The sequence below is a fragment of the Notamacropus eugenii genome, chromosome 2 (assembly GCF_028372415.1).
Source record: "Notamacropus eugenii isolate mMacEug1 chromosome 2, mMacEug1.pri_v2, whole genome shotgun sequence".
NCBI classification, from domain to species: Eukaryota; Metazoa; Chordata; class Mammalia; order Diprotodontia; family Macropodidae; genus Notamacropus; species Notamacropus eugenii.
This window is the reverse complement of record NC_092873.1, coordinates 510,505,849-510,532,614: the sequence shown is the minus strand read 5'-3', so window position 1 is coordinate 510,532,614 and position 26,766 is coordinate 510,505,849. Positions and strand designations below refer to the sequence as shown.

The window sequence follows — 26,766 nt, the reverse complement described above, 5'->3', positions numbered from 1 at the left end:
GCCTCCTGGTTGACGGATGGATTGACTGGTTAGGCTACCTGGTGACGCTATTGGTCAGGCTGCTAGGAGGAACATAGGGGCCTAGTATAAGAGAGGTAAGTCTGACTGTATTTGGTCTGATGCAGAACACCTCTAAAGTGCTATACTTTCTGTCTAAAAGTGATCACTTCTAGAATACTGTGTTCAGCTCTGAGCACCATGATGAACATGGCATATAAAAGAGGCCTTCAGCTTGGAGAACAGAACATTGGGGAAGAGGGGGCTAATGACATGGTAGATGCCTTCCCAGGATCTGAGGAGTGATGGATCCAGCTTGGTCTGCCTGGGGCCCAGAAAAGAGAACTAGGAGAAAAGGAGAGAATATACAAAAAGGCCAACTGAGGCTCCATGTCAGGAAACACTTCCTAACAATGAGGGCTGTCCCACAATGGAACAAGCTGCCTTTGGAGGCAGCAGTTAATGGTCTCTGAGGGCCAACAAGCAGAGGCTGAGGATGCATGATGGAGAGAAAGGAGACTGTTGATCTGGTACAGATCATTCTAGAGGCTCAAGGTCCCTTCCAATTCTCTGATTCCAGAAACCTGCAAGGTCCTGAAGGGCAGACACTCAGACTTTACTAACATTTCTAAGTTTCCCACTGCTAGAAGAATGCCTGTGAAACAAAAATTAATTACAATGGATTCCTTAATGGTTGCTCAGAAATAAAGCTGGAAAAGGTAACTCAGAGATTTTTTTTTAACAGTTGTGAGAAGTAAGGAAGAGGGCAAGAGTCACAGGCAGTTAGCTGTCATCCCCTTCTCAGAGGGTTAGTCCTTGGCAGGTGAGACACAGGAAGGGGGAGGGTCTCAGCCTCTGACTGCCTTTTCTGCTTCTCCCCACTCCCTCCTGAACCAGACCTGAGGAGAGTAACCCTCAAATGTTTGCCATGCCCTGAGCCCTAATATTGCCCATAAATGGAAGTCTTACATTAAACTTTGTGAGAGTCTCTATTTATCCAAACATAACTTAGATTTATGGCCTCTGTTCCATAAGGGGAATAAAAATTTATGGCCACCATTTCAACAAGACCCTGCTTAAGCTGAGTGACACATGGCCAACATTTTATTAACCAAGAGCAGAGATTCAGGCCCCCAAACACTCACCTGCCTGAGCTAATCTGAGAGCGGATGCCCTTCATGGCTAGGCTGTCAGGTCTCTCAGGAGCCGGTCATTCTCTGGCCACCCCAAACATCTCTCTTTCTGTCTGACCATCACAAGGAGAAGGAAAGAATTGAACAGGGCTACTATCTAGAAGTGATATTTGCAACCCCAGAGCCTAGCACACAGTAGGTGCTTAATACTCCCTGAATAAGTGACTGGATGAACTGAGATGTAGTACTCTACTACCTTAGCCCTCATTTAAACTTAGCAGGGTCTTTCAAGGTCATCTTAGCCAATCTCCTTATGTTATAACCCAAGAACACAGACAATGGGAGAACAACCTTGCTCCAAGGTCACACGAGTCAGGGAGAAACAGAACTCATATTTGAACCTGGGCCTCTCTGATACAAATCCCGCACTCTCATGCTGAGCTGTGACTCTCATGTGAAAAGGCCGGCCGATAACAAAGAACATGAGGAAGAAGGGCAGCATCTGGACCAAAGAGCAACTGAGTTTATTTATTTCAATACAACAATATTTATTTAAAGGCATATTCTTTTCCCACACTGGCGGGTTTCTGAAGCTCTGTGTATAAACGCTAACCCTTGGGTATGGAGGGAAAAAAACCCAACCTTCCCAAACTGTTAGCAGCATGAAGGAATAATGTTTACTGAGGGCCAAGGCACTGAATCAAACCATTACAAAACAGGTTTAAATTATTCATGAGAACAAGAATAAAAGTCCTAATTCTCCTTTAGAGTGATTTCCCACTTAACCTTCCCTTCTCCCAGAAAGCTTCAGACCCCCACCGATGAGCACCCCCTCCCCTCCAGGCCAGCCCAAGTTACAGGAGTCACAAATGCTTCTCCGGCCAAGGCAGCCATCAAGCCAAGAGGTGGCTTATATGCTTCTCAGGGAGGGAAAGGAGAGATGAAACCTCTTTGAATATCCACTAGTTGGGAAACCAGTAGAGTGGAGCAAAAGGGGATTCTCAAGGACCTGGAGGAGGCACCCCCAAACCTCTTGCCATCTCCTAGCCTGAGTCAAGACTTTACTCAGCTGGGTCGCTTCCCAATATGTGCACTGATACAAGCTGACTGCATTATGCAGTAATCTGAGAAATGATGTTGTATGAGTTGGACATGAGCAGTCTCCAGTAATCAATCAATCAACAATCATTCACTTGGGTTTGGGACAACAGACCAAAATTGTTGTCTCTGGTTTAAAAGAGCTCCTACTTCTTGTTCCCTTCCAGCTTAAGCTCTGGTGACCCCACACCCATCCCTCTGTCCCTGGACCAAGCACCCTCTGAAGGGTGCTGAGCAGCACTGTGAAAACAGACATGAGTGTATGCCTGGTTCTAGCTGCACAGATTTAAAGAGACAGACGACTCATTTTCCTGAGTTCAAATCTAGCCTCAGACACCTACTAGCTGTGTGACCCTGGGCAAGTCACTTAACCCTGCGCGCCTCAGTTTCTCAACTGCACAATGAGCCGAAGAAGGAAGTGACAAATGACTCCAGTATCTTTGCCAAGAAAATCCCAAATGGGGTCATGAAGAGTCAGATGCAAGTGAAGCAACTCAACAACAACAAAAGGTCCTGACCCTCTATAACCAGTGCTGTGACTAACCTCCAGCACCAAGGGTCTGTGAACATTTTTTTAATATCTGGAAAACTGTATTCCTAGGTTTTTATAATCCTATGCATTTTTTGTACATTTAGAAGCAGGATTCTGAGACAGCCTGCCTGTCTGCCTAAAAGGTTCAGGATGCAGAGGAGGCGACAGACTCACCCTACAATTTTACAGTTTATGAAGCCCTTACAAACCATTCTGACCACCTTGGGAGTCAGGAATGCTCTAGCAGTGCTGGGAGTCCTGGTTGGGGGCTGGACAATGGTTCAGGTCTTTGCTAGCCTTGATGGGTTCTGGCATCCCTTTCCAAACAGCCAATCACAATGCTCTGGGGTTCAGAGCCTGGGGAAGATCATTGGCAATGCACCAGAAGCAGGTGTCCAGTCCAAACTGAGAAGTGACATCCTCTTTAAAACCCTGAACAACCAAATTCCTTTCTCTTCCTTCAACAGAGTACAATTTCCCAGAGAGGCTCCATCCCTCTCCTCACGCCCCCTCCCCTCCCAATTCTTCTAGGCTCCTCATTCACCTGCAAACTGAGTTCTGTTCTAACACTAAAATTCTGCAGCTGCAGCAATGAGGAAACTGGCTTCAGGTTTCAGGGCCGCTAATTGCAATGGGGAGGCATGCTGTAGAACTCACCCTTTAGAAATACATCCTCACAGAGGCTAGAAAGCACAGCTCGGTGGGAGGGTATAGGCCTTTAAAAAGTCACCAGCCACTGGGCTGAACGAAAGGCATGAATAATTTAAACGCTGGCACCAAGATGGATATTAAAAGCATAATCAAAAATTAATTTCACTTAGCAATTATCCTAGACTTCACAGAAATGCAAGTGCATTGTCCTCCTTCGCTCTTGCTAGCCTCACAGACTTGAGTTTCTACCCCTGTCGGTAACATCTGGCCGTCTGCACATCTCAGAGGGCTTCTTCAGAGACACAGCATTTTCCAAGAATCTCTATTATCAGTGAAGTGCTTGAAACTGGGGTTGAAAGCTCATGATGAGAACAAAGGAGCCCTCTTCTCTGGTCCCCCAGGGTGACAGGGACCCCCTGGTACAGTGGGAAGTCAAAAGAATTTGTAATTAGAGGACCTGAATTCAAATCTCTTCTCCACTTTAAATGACCTGTGTGACCTTGACCAAATTGTTTCACTTTCTCCAGAGCTCAGTTTCTGTAGATAAGTAGAGAGAGGGAAAAAAAACAACAAAAAACCCAAAGTGATAGAGGAGAGGAGGGGGAGCATCGGTTTCTGGAATCCAAGGTCAAGGACCACTGAAGGTCACTGAGTCCACCCTTGTTTTATAGAGATGATGGCAGTTCAGAGATGGGCTGGATCCCAGATCTAGAGCCATCAAGGCTGGGATCACTGCCCTTTAAGGCCCCTTCAGATATGCTGACCCTATGACCTGCCTGACCTCTGGCCAAGGCTTTCCTTTCTCTGTGAGGGTCTCAGGAGCTGATCTCCAAGGCCCCAACCAACCCTAAATGCTGTAACCCTGCAAAAAGAAACCCACGGTTTGGTTTGGGGCCTATCTTCCTGTAAATATTTTCTAGTACTTGACAAACAACACTGGCTCTAGGAATAATGGGGGAACAAAATCCTGAAATACCACATGCTTGCTGCAGAAAGCTATTGAGCTGAACCTACATCCAGGCTGGGATCTTCCAGGGGTAAATATACAGCATCCCTGGCTGGGATAAAGCTCAGCTAATGCACCATAAAGAAAGCAACCCACAGAGTCAGACCGATTTAACTTCCTGGCCTGTTAACAGTCACCCTGGGCCAGGCCCAGGTCTGTCAGACTATGATGGATCGAGGGACAGGCAGATAAGCTCAGTGGGCACCCACAGCCTAAACCAGCTCTAGGCCTCAATCTACTTGTCAATGGCCAGACAGCCCTATCAGTTTTTTGGAATATACATGTGCATTTAAAATGAACAGAGCTGAGAAAGGGTGAGAGGGGAGAGCCTCCAAAAATCTTTGCTTGGAGCTTTTCCTGGGGAGGGGATACCCAGTCAATAGAGCTACTGGCACCTTGTGCCACCTAAGAGGTAGAGGATGTCCAGCACCCTCGGGTCAAAAACATTTCCCATGCAGAATAAATCATTTTCACAGTAGGACAAAGCCTGTCTTTCAACTTAAAAGATCTGAGTTCAGACAGATCCCACCTCAGACCCTCACTCTCTGTGTATGACCTCAGCAGACCACAGAGCCTTCAAAGGTCTTAGCTGCCTCATCTGTCAAATGAGGGGCTGGGCATGGTCACTTTACAATCCTTTTGGGCTTTAAATCCATGATCTTAGGAAGCAGCATACCATTTGCATAAGGTGCCCATCATCAAAGTCAATGGGCAAGGTCTTATTTTATCGGAGAGCAGGCACTGACAAGTGCAGAGAGCCAATGACTTGGGCTCACCTTCTGACTCCCAGGGAAAGCCCTGGGCTCCCCCCTGCTTCATCAGAGGGCTGCTGGCAGCCCCTCCAAGGCCCCTGCCCAGATTTCGCCCTCCCCACAAGGCCAGAGAACAAGGCAGAAGAGAGGCTGACATACAAGAGAAGCGTTCCCAGCACCAGGGAGCAGAAAGCGCTGACCTATTCCCACAGACTTGGCTGATAATGTGTGAAAATGGGGACAGTTCCTTCACTCCATCGTCATCGTGCTCTTGTCAGGAAAGCATGCTGGAGGCCTTAAAATCCTGCGGAGCTGGGTGCAGGAATTGGTCCAGACAGTACATGCCTAGGACCATGGTCAAGGTTCCTTCTCAGCCACACTGAGAAAAATGGCAGCACTACATGATGGGCAAGCAGAGGAGAAGGAAGTGGGGAGGGGGAGAGGAGAGAGAGGATGTAGAAAAGGAAGAAGAGAAGGAGGAAGAGGAGGAGTGGCTGTGATGACAACAGTCCCCTCTGCCCCAGGCGACCACAAGATGAACATGGTTCCCACTTACGACCACTGATCCCACAGGCGCCATTATTATACCCATTTTACTGACAGAAAACACAGAATCCTTGAGGTAAAGAGACAAACCTGAGGTGGCACAGTCTCCCAAGGTCTTGGTTGGACCTGACCCCCCTTCCAGACCCCAGGTGCCAGGCTCTGGCCCTGATCCTAAACAAAACAATACTTGGCACAAGGAAAGCGCTCAATAAAACGTGTGTTGGCAGACTCATAATGTGCATTCATAAAGTGCACACTATGTGGCAGGCCATAGGGAGGCCAAGCCATAAGATAGGCCCTCTCTGCCCTCCAGAACACTTGCTCAAGGTCACCCAGAAAGCTGAGGTTTTCTTCTTCAGAGACTCTCCCCTGCTTCATCAGAGGGCTGCCGGCAGCCTCTCCAAGGCTCCTTCCCAGATCTCGCCCTCCCCACAAGGCCAAAGAACAAGGTAGACAAGAGGCCGACATACAGGAGAAACGTTCCCAGCACCAGGGAGCAGAAAGTGCTGATCTATTCCCACAGACCCGGCCGACAAATTCTGATATCGTGAACATTCTGCACTTGGACAGACGCTCGCTCTCTTCTTAATTACACGGTGCAGGCAGGGGCCTGTTTAGCAGAATCTGCCCAATCACACACCAGCCGCTCATTCCCCCAAACGCAGCTGCCAAAATTTCCCTGGTCTCTGTTGTGTTCTCGAGCTTCAAGGACATCTTGTGCATGTATAAACGCCATCCAACAGAAACCCACAGCATCTCCCTCTCTCTGCTTCTCCTCTCTCTTCCTCTCCCTCTCTCCTTCACCTCTCTATTCTCTCTCTGCCTCTCCTCCCTCCTCTTCTCTCTCTTCCTCTCTCTCTTCCTCTCCTCTCTCCCTTCTTTATTCTTTCTCTCCATCTCTCTCTGCCTCTCCTCCTTTCTAGTGTGGATTTCACAACTGTTTCATGGATGTGAATCAAAGATGCCCCAAGAAGGCCTCGTCCAACCCCTCGCTGAGGAAGGAAGGGCTTCTCTGACCACCTTGATGGGGCCCAATCCAACCTCTTGAGTGAGAACTTCTAGTGACAGACAACTCAACCCTTCACTAAGCAGCTCATTTTATTTGGGTCTAATTATTAGGAAAATCTGCCCTTACCTTGCTCCAAAGTCAATTTCCCTGTAACTTCTACCCTTGGCACCAGTTCTCTCTGTAGCTAAATGGGAATTTCACAGACATAAGATTCTCAGCCCCTGGATCTACCCCCTGGGAGGAACCCCGAACCCCTATCTGGTCCAAACTCCTTATTTTTATAGATGAGGACACCAAGGTACAGAAAGACAATGGGACTTGACCAAGGTCACAATTAGTAAGTATCAGAGGTGAGATCTGAACTCAGGTCCTCTGATTCCAAATCTAAGGCTCTTTCCACTCTGACACATTTTCCTCCAATTAGAGAAGTAAAAGAACATTGACTCTGAAGCCAGAAGAAGTGAGCTCCAGTCCTAATAACATGTAGAGAATATTCATAACCACACTAATAGCTAGCATTTATAGGGCACCTACTGTGTACCAGACACTGCACTAAAAGCTTTATAAATATGATCTCATTTGATCCTCCCAACAACCCTACGGAGTCAATGCTGTCTATCTCCATTTAGCTGAGGAAGCTGAGGCAGGCACAGGCAAAGTGACTTGTGTCTGTGGCAGGATTTGAACTCAGATCTTTCTGAATCCAAACCTAGTGCTCAATCCACACATGCGCCACCTAGCTGGGTAAATCCTCTTAAGTCTAAATCCAGGGCTCTCTCTATGGCAGTGTGGACCTTGATGACCTTAGACATGTCATCTAACGTGACTATCAGTTTCCTCACCAGTAAAATGGGGTCACAAGCCTTGCTTGCTATCCTATGACTGTATGGATCAAAAGAGAAAAGACTCTCCAGCCCTTTAAGAACTGCTGAGCATGTTTTGGTGTGTTTTCACATGGACAGTCAATACCGTATAGTTTGCCTTCTCACTAGGTAAGGAAGTGGCTGGAGGGAAGGAGAGAATTTGGAACTCAAGATTTTTTTTTAAAAAAGAATGCTAAAAATAAATAAATTAGAAATTAAAAAAGAACTGGAAGTGATACACAAATGTTGGCAATTGTCATTATCATTCGTCTGATCTTGTCACTACCCTCTGGTGTCTCTGCCCTCTCCTTGAGACCCAGAGTGAAACAACAGTCAAACACTGAGCCAGGCCCACGAGTGTGCAGGGCACGTTCAGGGGAGGTCCCAGACAGTGTGGGCCAACAACACACTCTTTGCCCACGAAAGGCATACAGCCTGGCGGAGCCAGCCTGGTGAACACACCCTGAAGTCAACATCAACTGCACTGTTATCACTGGGCCAACTCAGATGGATAGGGAGATCTGTGGTTTACAAAGAATTGTCTAAGGTTAAGGAACAGACTGAGGAAGGTAGAATGTAACACAGAGCCAGGGTGAACTGCATTGGAGGCGCACGTTACTTAGGCCACGCAACCTCTCCTAAAAAAAGCATTTGTAAAAAAAAAAAAAAAAAAAACACAACAAAATGCAGTTAAATGCTTGAATCCTAAATTTATAGAACTAGAAGAGAAAGGAAAGATGATCTCACCCAAGCCCATCTTACTGTTTACTGTCTTTAATCCAGCAGTCTCTTAATTTTACAATTTTAGAAGTATTTTATTATTTGATTATGGCTATGTGAATTTTACAGGTGAGGAAGCTGAAGCCCAAAGTGGCGTAAGTCAGAGCTTCACAAGTGCCTATCACCCATGTGACTGTGAAACCAGCATTTCACTGTGATATCTGGTGCTCACTCCCTTTGTAAAGAGAAGTCATCCCTTATCTCTTCTGGCTCCAGACACATTTCTAAAGTTCTGTGCTTTCTCCACACTGCTAAAGCATCCCCTTCTGCAGGAAGTCTCTCCTTTCTGTAAGTGCCCTCCTTCCCAAATCGCCATCTGTTTCACTGGCAGCTGGAATAGGCAATCTCTGAGTTCAAATCCAGCCTCAGACATTTATCTGCTGTGTGACTCTGCCTACCTCAGTTTCCTCATCTATAAAAGGGGGATAATAATAGCACCTGCACCCAGGGTTGTTATGAGAATCAAAAGAGAAAATACTTATGAAGCACTTTTCAAACTGTAGAGCTATATAAATTTCCAGCAAAAAATGATGCACCAGCATTATTATCATTAAGTCAATTTAATCCCATAAGTATCCACTAAATATCTGTTATGCCAAAGGCATGAGACTGAGATGGTGAATCCAATATCATGGGGTTCAACACTGTGGATGATAAAAATTGTTATCAGAAAAACGCCAAGATTTATTCTGGTGTTTCATCTTGTTTCCTCCTTTTAGGCTGACCTACAAATTTCCTTGAGTGACAGCTAGGCGTTGCAGGGGGTAGAGCACCAGTGCAGGAGTCAGGAGGACCTGAGTTCAAATCTCACCTCAGACACTTGACACTCACTAGCTGTGTGACCTTGGGTAAGTCACTTAACCCCAATTTCCTCTTCCTGGGTCATCTCCAGCCATCCTGATGAATATCTGGTCACTGGATTCAGATGGCTCTGGAGGAGAAGTGAGGCTGGTGACCTGCACAGCCCTCTCTCACTCAAAACAAAGTCAAGTGCAAGTCATGTCATCATTTCTGATGGCACAGTCTTCTTCAGGACGAACACACACAAATGTCCTTGAGATGAACTTAGGTGGGTTTCATGCAGCAAAGGGATCAGAAGCCACAGATTTAAATTCCATCTCTGATACTTTCTATGACCTTGGGAAAAAAATTTCCTCATTGTGCAGCCCTTTTCAGCTCCCAGACTAGAACCTGACGCTGCAACCATCCCTTTCTCCTCCATCTTATCATCATCTCAAGATGCAATGTTACCTGTATCAGCACTCAGCACAGTGCCCGGCATACAATAAGCGCTTAATAAATGTTTTCTGACTGACTGTCGACCATAATTTTCTACCATACTCCTCCAAAATAGCATTTAAAATTTTCTATTGATGCTTTTTGTTTCTAAATCACCTGGTCTTTCAAATACATCCCTCCCCTCACCCCATACAACAAACCATCCCATATAACCAAAAAGAAAAAAAAGGGAGAAAGTCACAAATAGCTCAGTAAAACTTACCAGTCTATCCTTCAAGTCTAACAGGACACACAAGACTATGTGCCCCGAGTTGGCCACATCTGCAAAGAGGAGGTGGCAGATTTTATAAACCCTTGTTCCCCTCCACAACAGTGTCCAGTCTGACACAGGCGCTCACCCAAGCACACAACCTGAATCCTGGCAGGTTCTGCCCCCGAGGGCCAGTACCCTCACCAGTGTATTGTTAGCATTGTAACCCACACAACAAAAACAAACAAATAAATGAATAAACACAGTCTTCCATCAGTCCTGTATGGCCCTCTCTGGCCTCTGCAGTGACAGTGATGGAGCAGTGAGAAGGTGGGTGGACGATGAAAGGAACTAGGACTTTTGATGCTTCCTGTCCACAGTGAAGGAACGACTGACATGCTTCACATGAGCTTTGTGCTCTGTGACCCAACCACCTGAAACACAGCAGGAGAAACTGAACAAGATCTAGAGAGGCTACAAAGGAAACTGCCATGAGGAAGGTGCAGGGAGGGCCAGTCATGGGGTCTCTGTGCAAATTAGGATGTTAGTGGAGCTGGGCTCGTCAAGCACCCACAAAGTCATCCTTCCATCCTTCCATGGAATTTTCAGCTATCTCATCTCCAAGTGTTTGTGGTGAGAATTTTGATAAAGACCTTGATGAAGCTAATTGTGCCTTGATGGGCCACCATCTGCTATGGAAGATGAAATCACTAGGAAATTCTACTAAGAACCTAGACCAGGGCAGGCTGCAGAAGGACATACACTGACTTCCACAAATGGGAGCCAAGAGGAAGATGCCCACCCCTCCCCCCAAAATGATACAGCTTTATTACCCCGAGCTGAGCTTTGAAGAGGGCAAGCATGTGAAGAAAGAAGGGCATTCCAGGAATGGGGGACAAATGTCCTAAGTGAGGAACAGCAAGAAAGCCAGACGGTCTTTTACTTGACAGAAAGTGCATGAAGGGTAGCAGACTGAAATCAATCTGAGAAAACAGATTAGAGTCAATCAAACAGAAGAGAAAGGCAATAGGGAGTCACTGAACTTTTTGAAGAGGTGAGTGACCTAGATCTGTGTTTCTGAGAATATCCCGTTGGCAGTCCTGAGGAGGATGTATCAGAGAATGGAGAAACAGCAATCACTGAGGAGTCCCAAGGGACTGCAAGGCTGAACATATGGGACTGTCTGATGGAGAGAAGGGTAAAGATGTGAAAAATACTCCGGAGGCAGATATAAGAAGATCTGGGACCTTAATGGATATGGGCATAAAGAGAGGAATCAAGGATTATTCTATGGTTAAGGACCTATGCCACTGGAAGGTTTCTGTTGCAGAAACAGGGAAATTGGAAAAGGAGTATTCTGGGATCAGAGGCTGGGGATAAGAAATTTCCCTCTTGGGTATACTGAGTTTGAGATGCCTATGGGACATCTCATTCAAACTGTCCCAAGTGGTAGTCATGTGGAAGTGGAATGCAAGAAAAAGACTAAGGCCAGATATACAGATCCGTGAGACATCTCTATAGAGATGGTCACTGAAAAACCATGGGAACTGATGAGGTCATGAAGTGGGTGACCATAAAGGGAAAAGAGAAGAGGGTCCTGGACAGAGCCTTGGAGGACACCCACAAAGATGAGGGAAGGCAAGACATGGAATGAACCTGCAGAGGAAACTGAGGAGTGGTCAGGAGAAGCAAGAGAGAGGCCTCAAGAAAATGTAGAGAAGAGAGTATGAAGAAGAATGGGGATTCTACTGTGACATGTGCTTTGTTTTGTTTTGTTTTTAAGGGAAGGTGGGTATACTTGAAAAAGAAAGAATCTAGACTTGTTTCCAGAAAACACTACAGCTGTCCAAAAGGGAATGGGCTGCTTTAAGAAAGCTGGATGACTCTAAGTTAGGGATTCTTTCTCAGGTCCAGGCTGAACTAGTAATCTCTGGGGTCCCTTAAAATTCTCAGATTCTGGATTATGTGCCTCTAACAAAAACACCCTAGTGTGGATTAGTAACAGGGATACAATCTACCTCCCATCCCCTCCTGAACAAGTCATCCCAAATGTGGGCTCAACCACCTTTTCAAGATGGTGGCCACAAACTGCTGTTCTCCCACTTCTTCTTGAAAGTTGGCTTTAAGAACATGGTAACAGTGTAGAGTAAGGACCACAAATATTGATGTATTTACCTTATGCTACCATTTGACCTACAAATCAAAGATCAAAGAACAAGGGCTATGTTGTTTCTTGGAACAGAGCTTTACTGGGTAAACACTGGACAAGCTTACATGTTCCTTGAAGGTGATCAATACCAAGCAGAATCCGTCACTGACATTACTCAAGATCTCACTGACCCTGAATGGTCAATACTCATCCTTAGCACACTAAGAAGGACAGTATTTGATTCTACATTCCTGGTAGATTCAAGACATGCCTTTGAATTATTTATTTTTAAATTACAACTTCCCAAATTTCCTATTTTCTGTTGTGACAACAGCCATCACCTTTGACCTCAAATCCATAGTTCTCTCCACTGCACCATGAGTTCTTACTGCTGCTATGTATTCAGATAGGCCATCTTCCATGCCTAGAACACACTCTCATCATCCTTACTGAAATCTCTTCATTCAGAGCCTAGGTTCAAAGGCTTCCTCCTTAAGAAAGTCTACCCTAATTTCCTTCTACTGAGCTCCTGAAGTGGATCACTAGCTTTTTTTAATCAGCGTTTAAAGTACATGTCTCCAGCACCCCTATCACAATCTCCCTTGTTTCATATGTAGTTATGTTAGCTGCATCTCCTCCATTAGACCACAGGCTTCCTGAAGCCTACACGTGTGGAATTCTTCACCTTTCTCCGCCCAGGACTGAGCAGAGGGCCCTGCATACACCCATTTGTTGCACTGATTTGGTGTTTGGCAAAAGCAGACGTTGTGAACAAAACAAACAAGGAACTGCGGCTGAGGAAACTAAAGAAAGTCCAACCGAATCTATGCGGCCAACTGGCGACACACAGATTCTGCCCCCCCAGAGGCAGAAGCAGTACTGGGGGCCTCGTTCCACGTTCTGCCCACAGCTGACACACTTAGTAAATACTTTGACATCTCTTCGAGTTGGAGGGACTATTCTTGAAAGGGTTTCTCTCTTAAAATGCTAATTCTAGTCTACATTACTAATTAAAACAAATGAGTCTTGGAATGAGAATGAACTATAGCTTCCTCTGTTCTTCTTCCCCACGAGAGAGCCTTCTTATTCTGGAGGAGGGCGTGTGCAGAACGCAGCTGAACACAGACAAAATGAACTCTACATTTCCTTGGCATTCAGTCCAGGCTTTGCTGCTCTGGCTTCACTTCCTGGGCCTCAGTTTCCTCTATAAAATGAGGGAAGGGGACTAGACGGCCTCTGAGGTCCCTTCAGGCTCTGGATCTATGATTCCATGACTCTACTGACCTAAGAGAACTAAATAAACGTTACTGTTAAAATGCTAAATACAAGGCTATTCCATCACGAGGTGATGGTTGAGAGCATGGGAGTAGATGGGATTGCCAAGGGAAAGGAAGAAACGCAGAAGAGAAGGGAGTCCAGGACAGAACCTTGGAAGACGGGAGATTCTAGGATTCTGTGGCCCTTCAAACTCCTCTACAATTCAGTTTAATGAAGTTCTACAAGAAAGCACTCATCGCCCATGTGTGCAGAGCCTCTACTCAAATCCTTCAATACCTTATATTAACGGGGTGTTAAACCTCAAAGGCCCAACATTCAGTAAGTTTTATCTGTCTAGGAAAATCAATCACAAGTCAGTCGAAGACTACACATGTTGGGCCTAGTGGCTTTGCACCACACAGCAAGTCAGCAAGGGACAGATATTTCCAACCACAACACTCATGAGTACTATCTGCTAAGGGGATTATGAGCTACACTGGGAAGTAGAGGGAAGTCCCTGAAATATACAGCACCCTGGGATGGGCACTGAGGGAGACTTAGACATGGCACTCTTCTGGGGCACCCGTTGCAAAATGGGATGGGACAGTGCGTGCTCACTTGTTAGCCTCAAAGATGAAAATGTTCATGGCCTAGAATCTCAGGTCCTCCAAGGTTCTGTCCCATATACCCTTCTTGTCTGTGTTTCTTCCCTTTCCCTTGGCAATCTCATTTACTTCCAAGCCATTCCAAGGCTTCCTGATGAAGGTGACATTCAAGGAGAAAATTTAAAAGAGAAGTAAGAATTTGGAAGCAAGGAAGGGGGCATCCAGGCATAAGGGACAGAAAGAATGAAAACTAGAGCAATAAGATGGTAATGAAGCCTTAGCTGAAGAGTGCCAGCGTGGTATTTGAATCCAGTCCTTCCTAACACCAGGTTCAGCACCCTATACACTATGGCACACTGATTCTCAGCTTCCACGTACCCAATTTTGCCAATCCTATCTTCACAATGTCTCTCTACTCAGTGAGTACACATTTATTAAGTACCTACTATGTTGCCAGGCTCCACACTAAGCACTAGGGATACAAAAAGAGGCAAAACACCTCCCCTGCCCTCAAGAAGCTTACGTCTAATGAGGGAGACAACAAGCAAAATAAAAATGTACAAACAAGATCTAGACAAATTAAATAGGAGATAATTAACAGAAAGAAGGCCATATCAGCCCTGGTTCAATCCTAGTCTTGCTAGATTATTGTAATGTTCCCCTCAATGTGTCCAAGCTATCATCAATCTATTTTCCAAAAAGCTGCCCAACTGATACCTGAATGCCTGACCACGTCACTTCTCTGCTCAAGAAGTTCCAGTGGCTCCCTCTTGCCTCCATGATAAAAGGCAAAGTCCTCCACTTGGTATTTAAAGACCTTAATAACCTGTTTCCATCCTACTTTTCCAGGCTCATTATGCATTATAACCCCTTTCCCCCCCAACTTCTACATTCTTATATTCCAGCTAAACTGGCATACTTGCTCTTCCCCAACATGACAATGCATTTCCTACCTCCAACCTTTGGCCAGGTTGTACAATGATCTCTCTTCTCATATGTGCCTCTCAGAATTCCTCACTTTTTTCTAGGCTTGGCTCAACCAGTATCTCCTTCAAAAAGCCTTTCCTGATCTTGACAATTTTTAGTACTCATCATCTCAGTGAGACTTACTTTATAGTCACCTGCCTGTGTGCATAACATATGACCCCTGCAGAATATAAGGTCCTTGAGAGCAGGAACTACATCATACTGATCTTTGTATCTTACTGTCTAATGCACAGTAGGGATAGAGATAGAGTGCAGACCTGTGACTTCACTGTTAGAAAGAACTCCTGGATAAGAAAAGTCCCTCAGACACTTCAGAGTGTTCCCTAGAGCAGAGTGTAACTTGTCTAGGGTCACACGGCCAGTATGTGTCAGAGGCCAGACTTGAACCCAGAGGACCCTTTCATCTACATTAGGGAAAGACACCCATTGAACAAGATAAATCAATGCTCACATATACACAGGGCTCAAATACCTTCCATCTTCCACAGATCCTTACAATCCTAGCAAAGCTGCCTCCCTGACACAATATATTTTTTGTGTACTTTGCTATTTTTATTTTTTTTTAAGCTTGGATAATGAATGTTCTCTCTGGCAGCTTTGCCAGATTCTGAATTCTAACTCTTAAAAGATTTGGTCTCCTTTCATCCCCAGCCTCTCTCTCCACATCCAACAGGGATTGATCTGGCCAACATGAAGACAGATGGATGGTGCCCACACTCCAATGTTCCCTCTTGAGGAAGGAGAACTTCCAAGGAAAGAAAGACATCTTTTTATGAAGAATGGACCTAAGAGAACATTGATTTCAGCCCTCATATTTTATGGATACAGACATGGAGGTCCCCAGAGAGTAATAGGGATATCTCACAGAAAGTTAGTGGCAAGGTGAGGTCTCCTGACTCCCACTTGAGGGTTTTGTCTCACAAGAGGTTAGGTGGAGCAACGGATTGAACTTTGAACGCGGAGTCAGGAAAACCAGGGTTCAAATCTTGCCTCAGACAATTACTAGCTATGTGACCCTGGACTCTATTTGCCTCAGTTTCCTCAACTGTAAAATGGGGATAAATAAGAGCACTTACCTCCCACACTTGCTGTAGTTATCAAAATGCATTTTTATATTATTTTATATTTCTTTTATCTTCATATACATTTGTTTAAATCTTATGTTATGTGTATCTGTAAATTGCTTAGCACCGTGCCTGGCACATAAATGGCACCAAGCGTGATTCTCTAATTATCCAAATCAGGTAAGCAGTAAACTCCCTGAATTACTCTAGAAAAAGAGACACCAAAAATGGGCATCCTGACTGAAAATTATTTCCATGACTAGAGAGCTTCATTTATTATCAGATAGCTAGACCCAGTATGCCATGATCCCAATAAATGAACACAAACCCTACAGCTGAGAATCAAATTAAAGGTGGGGGGGGGGGGTCATTCCACCATCAATGAAACCTGTACCCAGAGGATGGGATGGAATACAATAAATAAAACACAGAACACAGGGATGATCATGAACACAACTGTCCCTCTTAACTAGCTCAGGGAGTGCTCCCAGGGAAACATTAATATGTGACTGAAAAAGGACATGGGCATAACTATTACTGGAGCTACAGCCATGAGGATTCTCAATAGATGGCAGGATAGACATTACGCCCTCTCCATGTATGAACCAGAGAGTGCAGAACTCTATGTCTGGTGCTCTTGTTAGAAGAGTGCTTTACACATCTGAAATCACTCCACGTACATGAGTAATTATTCCTAAGGTCACAGGACAATGAACTATGAGACTAGAAAACCATTTGATTGTCTTTCTAGGATCTGGTTTGAGTATCACCGTTCTGGAGTTGGAAAGAAACCTGGAGGCCACCTATTGTAACCCTCTTTGCTTTACAGATGAAGAAACTGAGGCATGAAAGATGAAGTGATTTAGTTCAAGGTCATACAGGTGGCAAGTGGCAGAGCCAAGATTCTGCCTCCAAGCTGGCAACCCTCCTTCCTCTGTGTCATCTTGTCTGTGTTTCTATTCCACCTTCTCTGCTTGACTTTGATACCCAGGAAAATTCTAGCAGGGATAAACAAAGAGATAGTTGGTGAACCTCTAGAAAGAGAAACAATGATCCCAAAGGGCCAGCATGGCTTTGTCAAGAGTAAGCCATACAAGACTGTCCTCATGTCCTTTTTGGATGGGATTACTGAACTTGGAAACAAAGAGAATATACTGTGCTGACCAAGATTTTTCGCAAAGGTTTTAATAAAATATCTCATACTGTTCTTATAAAGAAAATGGAGAGATGTCAATGAAATGATCTTGTAATTAGATGGACTCAAAACTGGCTGGCTGGCTGGCTAGTCACAAAGAGTAACTGTTAATAGTTCAATGTCAATGTGGCAGCAGGTCTCCAGTGGAGAAATCTTGGGATCTGTGCTTGGCCCCACACAGTTCAATACTTTTAAGAAAGATGGGGACAAAGGCATTGATTACTGACAAATAGCCCAAATCTGAGGGGAACACACACAATGGATGACAACATCAGGCTCCAAAAGAATTTTGACAGACTAGAGAATTGCCCTGAATCTAGCAAGATGACATCCAAGAAAGGTCAATGTGAAGTATTTAAGCTTTAGGCTAAAAAGAATCAACCTCATGATCATAAGATAGGGAGAAACATGGAGAAGCTGCAGTTTCCTGAAAAAGGGCTGGGGATTTTAGTGGACTACAAGTTCGATGAGTCAGCAGTTGTGATAAGGAGGCCCAAAAAGCTCATGGGATTCTTCATGATATTGAGGGTGTTGCTTCCAGAAGTAGGAAGACGATCATTTCTCTGTCCTCTGCTCCCATCAGACCTTACTTGGAGGAAAGGGTTTCAGGTGTAAGTGCCTTAGTTTAGGAAGGATATCCCTAGATAAGATGGAAAATGTAGAGTGGGGGAGGTGCAACCAGGATGGAGAAGGATCCTGGTGTTCACATGAAATGAGGATCGTCTGAAAGAACTGAGCCTCTATAGGGTCTTGGAGAAAAGAAGACTCAGGCAAAGACATGATTGCTGTCCTTCAGATATCTGGAGGGCTATAGTGTGGAGGAGGAAATGGGATTATTCTATTTGGTCCCAGGGAGCAGTGGCAGGGAATTGCCAAGAGGTCATTTTGGGTCAGGAAAAACTCCCTACTGATGAGGGCTGTTCCCAAGAGGAATGGGTGACCTCCAGAGGGTGTGAGCTCTACCTTCTGAAAGAGGTGACGGCATCAGGGAGAAGAATGAGATATCATTTTGCACATTACAGTTTTGTTTTTCTCTTTTTTTTCAGTGGGAAGGAGAAGTGATAGGGACAAAAACCATAGATCTTGTTCATTAAAATAAATGAAATTCAAAAAGTGGAGAGATAGTGAGTTCCCTTTCCTTGGAGATCACCACTTGTTGGACATGTTAAACAGAGATTCCTTTGGTGCATGGGCCAGATGAAATGGCCACTGAGGTCCCTAGCATCAGTTCTCAGATTCAGTGATTCTGAGTCAGAAACTCAACCTTGTACAGACCTTCATGATGAACCCACTGCCTTACCAAGTCACCATGGACTTACCTATCCATTCCATCTCATTTGATCTTCACAAAAAGTCTGCCAGGGATGCAGGGAAGAGGATTGTTTTCTCTTTTGCCCCCAAGCAAACTGAGGCTCAAGAAGACGAAGGGATTTACCCACAAAGAGCTACAAAATAACAGAACTGGGACAGAAGTCCTGTGATTTCCAGGCCCACTGTTCTTTAGCCAACAACATTTCATTAACAAAAGAAGATATTTAGTCCTGGAAAGGGTCTTAAAGGGCATCTAAGGGACAGATTAGGAAACTAAGGTTCAGAAAAGGTTCAGTGAGTTATTCAAGGTCAACTGGGTAGCACTGGGATTTGAACCAGGACCCGATGCTCTTCACTTTCACTAAGAATCCTTCAAAATTCGGAAAGAACATCTCATCTTAATCATTCTATCATTTCTGACATACTGACTTCCAAAATTCTAGAGCTTAGTGGAAGTATCCAACCAGGGACCATCAGGGACCTATCAGAGGCTACACCCAAGATGTCTGAGGACTGGAGGAAATCACTTTCCCAGTGATTAGACAAAGTCCCTCAAAGCCTAAAGGCAGATTTAGGACAATAAAAGGATGACATTTGCAGCCTCAATCCAACTCCCTTTGCCCCACCAATCACTCTAACCTCCTCGTAGCAAACTGGGTCCCTTCCTGAACACAAGAGTATTTGCTCCTTCCAAGCCTCAGTTAATAATTCTCCCCAGTTGTTCCATGGAAGCTCACTCCCTTATGTCTGATCCTTAGTTATTCTTCAAGGTCCAACTCAAATGCTAGCCTCTCTATGGAGCCTTCCTTCCCAGGTCCAAGCCATAAATGCTGAGTTTCTGAGTATTATCATCTATACTAGTTTTATAATTATAAATATATTACATATGTATATATAATACATATTCACATAATATGATCCAGAGGTATATTTTTTTCAGGTAAAGAATTATTTATATTTGAACAACAGAACTTGAATTTAAATTCAGGTCTTCTGACTCCAACATTGATGCTTACTTGGCTTCCCTATGAATCTATAATCATCCTGAAGGCAGGACTAAAGTTTTATTCATCTCTCTACTTGCATAAGATAAATGCTTGTTGAAGACTTATTCATGGAAGTCAAAGTCAGAAGTCTTGGGTTCAAATCCTGGCTTTCATACTTACTACTTGTGTGATCTTAAACAAATCACCTAATTCCTTAGAGTCTCAGTTTCCCCATCTTTAAAATAAGGAGGCCAGACTCACTAATTTCTAAGATTCCTTTCAGCTCTGAATCTATGCATTTATGATTCTATAAGACTCATTGTTCCCCCTCAAAAAAAAGAATTTACAATAGAGTTCAGAAACGACGTAGATAAATGAAAATGTGGTAGCCAAGCTCCCCCTCATCTACAGACAAGACAATCTCCTTGGGCCTCAATTTCCTCTATAAAATGAGCTCCAAAGTACCTATCATAGAATTATGGTTTAAGAACTAGAAGAACCCCCAGAGATCATCTAGCCTAACCCATCTTCATTTACAAATAAGAAACTCAGCCATGAGTGAAATGAGCAGAACCAGGAGAACATTGTACACAGTAACAACCACTAGTATGCAAGGACTGTTTCTGATAAACTTAGCCCTTCACAGAAATGCAAGGACCTAAAACATTTCCAAAGGAAACTGAGGCAAAATGCCATCCACATCCAGAGAAAGAACTATGGAATTAGAACGTAGAATGAAGCAGACTTCTTTTGTGTTATATTTTGTTTTTTCTCATGGTTTCTCCCATTCATTTTAATTCTTCTATGCAACGTGACTAATGTGAAAATGTGTTTAATAAGAATATATGTGTAGAACCCATGTAAGATTGCATGCTATATCAGGGAGGGAGGGGAGAAGGAAGGGGAGAAAATATAAAACTTACGGAAGTAACTGCTGAAAAATGGAAACAAATTAATTAAAAAAAAAAAAAGAAACTCAGCCAGAGTGCCAGTCCACAGACAATATTAAATCCTTACTGTGTGCCATGCACAGAGGTTAAGTGCCCAAAGTCACAGAGGTCACAAGCACTCCAGCCACAACTTGGACTCAGCTGATTTGACACAAAAGTCAATACCTGCTCCATTGTATTTTGCTGCCTCCAGATGCTACTATGTGCCATCTAAGTTAGAGGGGTCTGACCAAGGTCAAAGGGCTTCCAGGACTCCAGATAAGAAAAGAATCAAGTGGATCATTGATCCCTGGTACCTTCCTTAGAACAAGAAAATCCCCAAGTTCAGGGGCGCCCCAATCCAATCTCTTCTTTGCTCCTTGTGCGTGAGTGCTTAAGGTGGTCAGAGATGTAACCTCACAAACCACCCATCAAGAGATGATCAGAAGTTACATCACCCCTCCATGGGGCCTCCCCCAGAATGAGGAAGGTTCCCGCATCACCACAATGAGCTAAGTGACCTCATCTCACAAGCAGGGTCATACTCCAGGAAAGCTACTTTCTTCCAGGCCTTCCGACCTGAGCCCACTGAGCCAACTGTTTCTCTGGCTTCATTTGGCCCTCCCCTGCACTCCACCCCAACTGTGGGGCACTGATTCACACTTCTTTCATCACTATCTGAAAGAATTTGTTCTAGAAAAGAGGAACCAATGACCTGGTGCACTGGTCAGTGAATCCTGGTCAAATGAGCCTCATCTCCAACAAGAGGAAGTTGTGGCTGGGTGGTACTATTCCCTGTCATGGTTAGGTCATTGTTCTATCTACCTGACCAATGCTTTTTTCTCCATGTTAGGCTGATGATGCTCTCTAAGTTCCATTTCAACTCTAGGATTCAGACTAGAGAACTGCCAACCTGGGTCTGGGGAATCTATCACTTAACTCACCTGTGTAACCTTGGGTGGGTCACCTTCCCTCTCTAGGACTCAGTCTTCTCAACTGTAAAATGAGAAGATTGGACTAACTAAGACCCTTCCATCTAAGTTCCTAGACAACTATCTCTTAAACCAAATACAGGGCTTGATTTTCCTACTGGGAACTCCATTCTAATCCAACTAAGTTCTTCCAGGTGCACTAAAGGTCATCAGGGTGGCAACTTCAGACTAAAAAGCTATTTTAAGAATCTCAGAGAAAGCTTGGGATCCACCAGGAAGACTCTCAAATTCAGAGTATCAGAGGACAGATCTGGGCAAGATCTTCTGCACCCCATAAAGGGCTTTAAAAAAATCAGGGAATAGAAAATGGCACCTGGCCATTCCACCAAAGGCTGAGGAATTATAGGTAAAGATAGAAAAAAGAGTTTTCCTTCCTCTTATGCAGAGGTGTCCTTGCACCTCCCCCCTCCCCAGTTATTAGCATTACTCTTTTCAAAGGCTAAACCTAATTTCATCTCTTTCCGTCTGAATCTCAAGCCATTTCTGGGAGGTGCCAAAGATTCCTCTGCCCTCACCAACGTTAGCGACACATACAAATCTAGCACTATCTGGTGAATTTGTATAACATGCTTCAAACAAAGGTTTTGTAAAGATCAAGCAAGACCTAACACCCCTCTCCTCCCTGATGTTTCCCCTAACCCCCACTCCCAAAATATGTAAGAAGAACAGCTGGACAAATCCTCTGGCTACCTGGCCATCAGTTTCCCCAGCCTGGTCTCTTCTCCCAGGCCCCTCCCTAACAGCAAACAGTAGGCAACCCATCTCCAATCAGGATCTTACACATATCTAGAGCAACTCATCAGTCAATAGGGCCGTTTGCCTCTCCAGCTCTCTAGACTGCTGTGACAATCCATCATTCAGCATGGCCCAAGCATGAGAAGGAAAATGGTGGAAAGTTTGGAAAAAAATCTCATTAAGCCATTTTTGGTCCTTCACCAACTGTTCCAACTTCCCTCTCCACTCTGAAGACAGCAGTCCTGAGTGAAGGGAGACCCCATCAAATGCTGCACCATTTATTAAATGCCTCAGAGCCTGGCTCTGAGGGAATTGTAACACCAAGACAAGATACAGACTCAGTCCCCATGGAATTCACAGGATGTGAAAAGATCAGCCCCAAAGGAAGATATCGTACTACCCAAAGTTACCCTCTGAGGATCAGAATGAAGATGATGGAAGTGATTTTTGTCAAGGGTTTTGCCAATATCTGGGCCTCTGAACAAACCCTCTCCGGCAAGAAATCTGGACATTTTTATTAATATTATCTGCATTTTACAGTTGAGGAAACTGAAGCAAACAGAGGTGAAGTGAGTTTGCCAGAGTCACACAACTACTGAGTATCTGAAGCTAGATTTGAATTCAAGTCTTATTGACTTCAGGTCTAATGCTCTATCCACTGTGCCAACTAGCTGGCCCAAGGCAACCAGAGAAAGCTTGGCATTTGAAATGAGTTCTAAAAGATAGAGAAATTCAATGGGAGAAAAATGTGTGAATTCAATTCATCAAGCATTTATTAAGCACCTACTATGTATCAGGTACTGGGGATAAAAAATAAAAATTCAAAAATGCAATAATGACCATCCTACAAAATGACATGAGTAAAGAATCAGAGGTAGGAGGTTAGCTAAGACATAGAAGGAAAGGGAGAATGAAAAGGCCCCTCAAGGAAAACATTGAAGCCCACACTTCTAGAAATCAAGCTTTGAGATCATCTGGCATCCAGGGCTTGATTATTAAGTTGGGGTCTGGGAATTTATTAACTTTATTAACTTATTATAACTTCATTATATAAGTTATTTGGATAACTGTTTCCATGTAATTGCTTTACTGTGGAAACCTCTGTATTTCACATTATGCATTTAAGAAGATTATTCTGAGGGGTGGGTCCCTAGGTTTCAACAGACATGAGAGTTGACACCAAAAAAGATTCAGAATACCTGATGAGGTCCAACCTCACTTTTCAGCTAAGAAAACTGAGGTTCAGAACCAGAACAGGACCTACCCAAGTCCACAGAGAATACCCGGACTTGAACTTGAGCCTTCTAACTTAGTTAAAATCAACACTTACTGATGGTTCTGAGGGTCTCCACCTTGGTGAATAAAATACTGTAAAACCAACTATACATTTCAGAGACACAAACCACTAGCAGTGTGACCTCAGAAGGGTACCATTGCTTCTCTGGGCCTTGGTTTCCCTGCCGGTGAAATGGGGGATGGCCCTTGGCAGTTAGTCTGATGGGGCACAGGAAGGTGACCTCAGCTTAGCCTGAGAGGCTTCTCCCCTCCACCCCTCCACTCTCTAGCTGACGACTCAATGCAGTGATAGTCTCACTGTCAGGCTGGCAAAGTGACAGTCATGGCCCAGAAAATCACAATGGAAAAAAATATATTTCAACTTTTTCCCCCACCTCCAGTTAGGAAATCCTGAGCTAACCATAAACCCAGCTCTGGAAATCATTGAGCAAAATGCCAAATTCTGAAGGATGCCCCAAAGGCCCCTTAAGAGAGCCCAAGAGGAAGCTCCAGGGGTTGCTGCCAGTGGGTAGGAGGCACATGGCAGCAGAAGGAGTTAGAAGGCCCAGATCTGAATCCTGTCCTGGACACTTGGGCCCTCTGAGGCTCATCCGCCTCCTTTGTAAAACAGGGGCCTTCCCTTTGGTAGCGTAGCAGAGCAAGAGAAAAGATCTTGGAGTCAGAGCAGCTAGGGTGCCAGCTAGGTGACCTGCACCTCTCCGAGGTTCAGAGTCCTCAGGGAATGAGATCACTCTCCAAGATCCTTCCCAGCTTTGAACTGATGATCCCACAAACCTTAAAGCATTAGAGAAATAGAAACTGCTTGCTAATCCAGGAGCTCTTAACCCCTTTTGTGTCCTGGACCCCTCTGGCAGTCTGCTGAAGCCTGTGCTAATACCCCAGCTGCTCCGATACCAAGCAGTTTCAGAACCCTGTTAATGCATAATATGAAATAATGTGATATAAAACAAAATGCAGAGGATTTACAAAGAAAAAAACTTACATCAAAAAATAATTATCACAATATTTTTTTAAAAAAGTTCCCAGACTCCAGGTCTTTCTTGTTAGTCCTTCAAGCAAAATGTCCCCCCCCCAACCCTCTTCAAGGCGATCATGTCAATGTTACAGTTTCACTTCCCAGAATGAGACACAGATAGATACCCTGGAAAGTGAAATGGAATGGTTTCAGAGGCACGGTTCAAACCCCACCTCTGCAGCTTGCTACCTGACTGACCTTGGCAAATCATTTCCCCTTGAAGGCACTCTGTTTCCCCATCAATAAAAGAGGAAGGTTGAGCAATATGACCTCTGAGGTCCATCCCAGTTCTAGATCTGTGATTGATGACCACTCTGGGTATTAGGGTCCCCCCTCCAAGCACAACTGCTCTGATGAGAGAAGAAACAAAAAGCTATTCCTGCAAACCGGACCACACATAGGCAGTTCATGAAGTCCTTTCTGGGCCTGGAGAAAAGAAACTCACTTTGGCTCAGTGGGCCACAGCCCACTAAGAACAAAGGCCTGCCACAGTGGAGGATATATTCCAGCTGGATCTCCCCTCATTCTTCCAAGCCCCACGTGGTGGGATGTCAGGAGAGCCTGGGGGCTAGCAGGCCCATCTGCGTGTGCTCTCTAAGCCTCATCACCATAACCAGGTTGATTCCAGAACTGCTGTGCCTTTGCCACTACAGAGGAGATTAAAACACAATCAAGCCGAAAGTTATCCCCCCCCAAAGCCACCTAAAACAGAACAACTCCAAAATAAAACCAATTTACATATTTTAGACCAAATTAAAGAGTAAAAGCTCAGGAATCCCTTTTAATAGCCTGAATAATAAATGCACGTTTATGTAAAGCTGCCTCGGGGGAATGGTTACTGTAAGGACAACTTCTCCAATATTATTCATAAATATCACTTTTGTTTTGGCATTAGAGGGAGAATCCAGGCTTCTGGGAATTGTGCTCTCTGCACCCTCGTGGATTGCCGCAGATAATTAATATTGACAAAGAGCAACCAGCCCAGTATTTTCTATGCCGATCAGAGGCCTAACGGGAAACACCATGAAAAAGAATGCATCAAGTTCTGTTGAAATCAGGAATCGTGAGTTTCCGGTCTTCTACTTCACTCTTAGGGACAGATTACCCTCCATGCCTCCATGGTCCAAAGCCCAAGGCCATGAGCAGAGCTGCCTTTATGCGTGAGATGTCAGGTGGATTCTTCAAAGGGTCCACTTTTCTCTACAGCTCAGACCAGCCTGCTGTTTTTCATGTAGAACCTAGAGAGCAACACTGCTCACAGGGAAGTATTCAGCTCTGCAGTATAAAGAGGACTAGATCCTTAGAAACTGATTCTGGCTCACATCAGGGCACTAGGTGGGACAGTCTCCAGTGCTGCTGTATCAGACACACATTTTCCACATGGACCAGTTGAAGGAGCTGAGATCCATCTGACACAGGTCATGGATCCCTCTGTGATTTGGTGGAATGACCTTCAGGACTGGTCACAGCCAAAATATTCATCTCACTCATCCCACTCTGCCTCTGTGTGAGAACGTGAGAGCATGTACTCTGTCTCCTCAGCTAGACTATGTGTGCCTTGAGAGCAGGGGCCATGTTGAACTCCTCCTGGATCCCCTGCAGTGCCTGGTGTGGGGCTTGGTACAGGGCAGATGTTCAGGAAACGTTTGCCAAGTAAATGAAGGGCAGTACAGAAAGTACACTTTCACCCATGTAACCAGGGCATATCATACAAGAGGTGACTGAGCGCATCCAAACGGTATCTACCGGGAAATGTCTGATTCTAAAAACAACAGGGACAAGGGTCATGGCCAATGGGCCACTCCCAAGAGAGGTTCAACCCAAAAGAAACATCCCTCCACATCTCTGTCTCCAGCTGAGCCGGGCAAGACAGGGCCCAGTGAGTGCCCCTCAGCAGCCACCTAACTCTTCCTTCATCTAATTCCTCCCCCTCTCCTCAGCAGCCCAGGGCCTGCATTCCCATAGGTTTACAGAAAGCATATAAGAACTGAATTAGGAATTATTCCCTCACAAAGCCCAGCTCTGGTGTGTGGAGCTGAAGAGGCAAAGTGTTCAGAAGACAGATTGAGATTTTCATGCTCTTATTCAGACCTCAAACAAAGTGGGCAAAATCTAGATAAGATGGCCCCATGAGGCTCTCCTTACCCTTGTATGTGCCTCCACTGTCCTCTTCCTCTCTTTGACCTACGTCTCAACCACATTCTTTAGTAGACCCCCTAGTCCCAAACTAAAATCTCTAGCCTAGCAAACCACCTTTTTTTCCTAAGACAAAGACACGAGGGAGGAACATAAATTTAAACAGCCTTAAAAAAAAGAAGCAACCTTTAACGCTACTATCCCAAGGGATATGGTTCCTGTCAGAGCAGAAACTAGCACCAACATTTCTCTG

General features: G+C 44.7%; 1 protein-coding gene across 10 annotated transcripts in view; it reads right to left on the bottom strand.

The window, feature by feature from the left end:
* ELAVL4 (ELAV like RNA binding protein 4) overlaps positions 1-26,766 on the bottom strand; it is a 140,018-nt gene that overhangs the window by 69,494 nt on the left and 43,758 nt on the right. The window contains exon 1 of one of the 10 annotated variants that reach the window (XM_072649389.1): positions 2,935-3,291. The exons of the other annotated variants lie outside the window; for them this stretch is intronic. The gene's annotated coding sequence lies outside the window, so the exon portion shown is untranslated. Of the gene's footprint in view, positions 1-2,934; positions 3,292-26,766 lie in introns of those variants that run through there. 10 annotated transcript variants of the gene reach the window in all.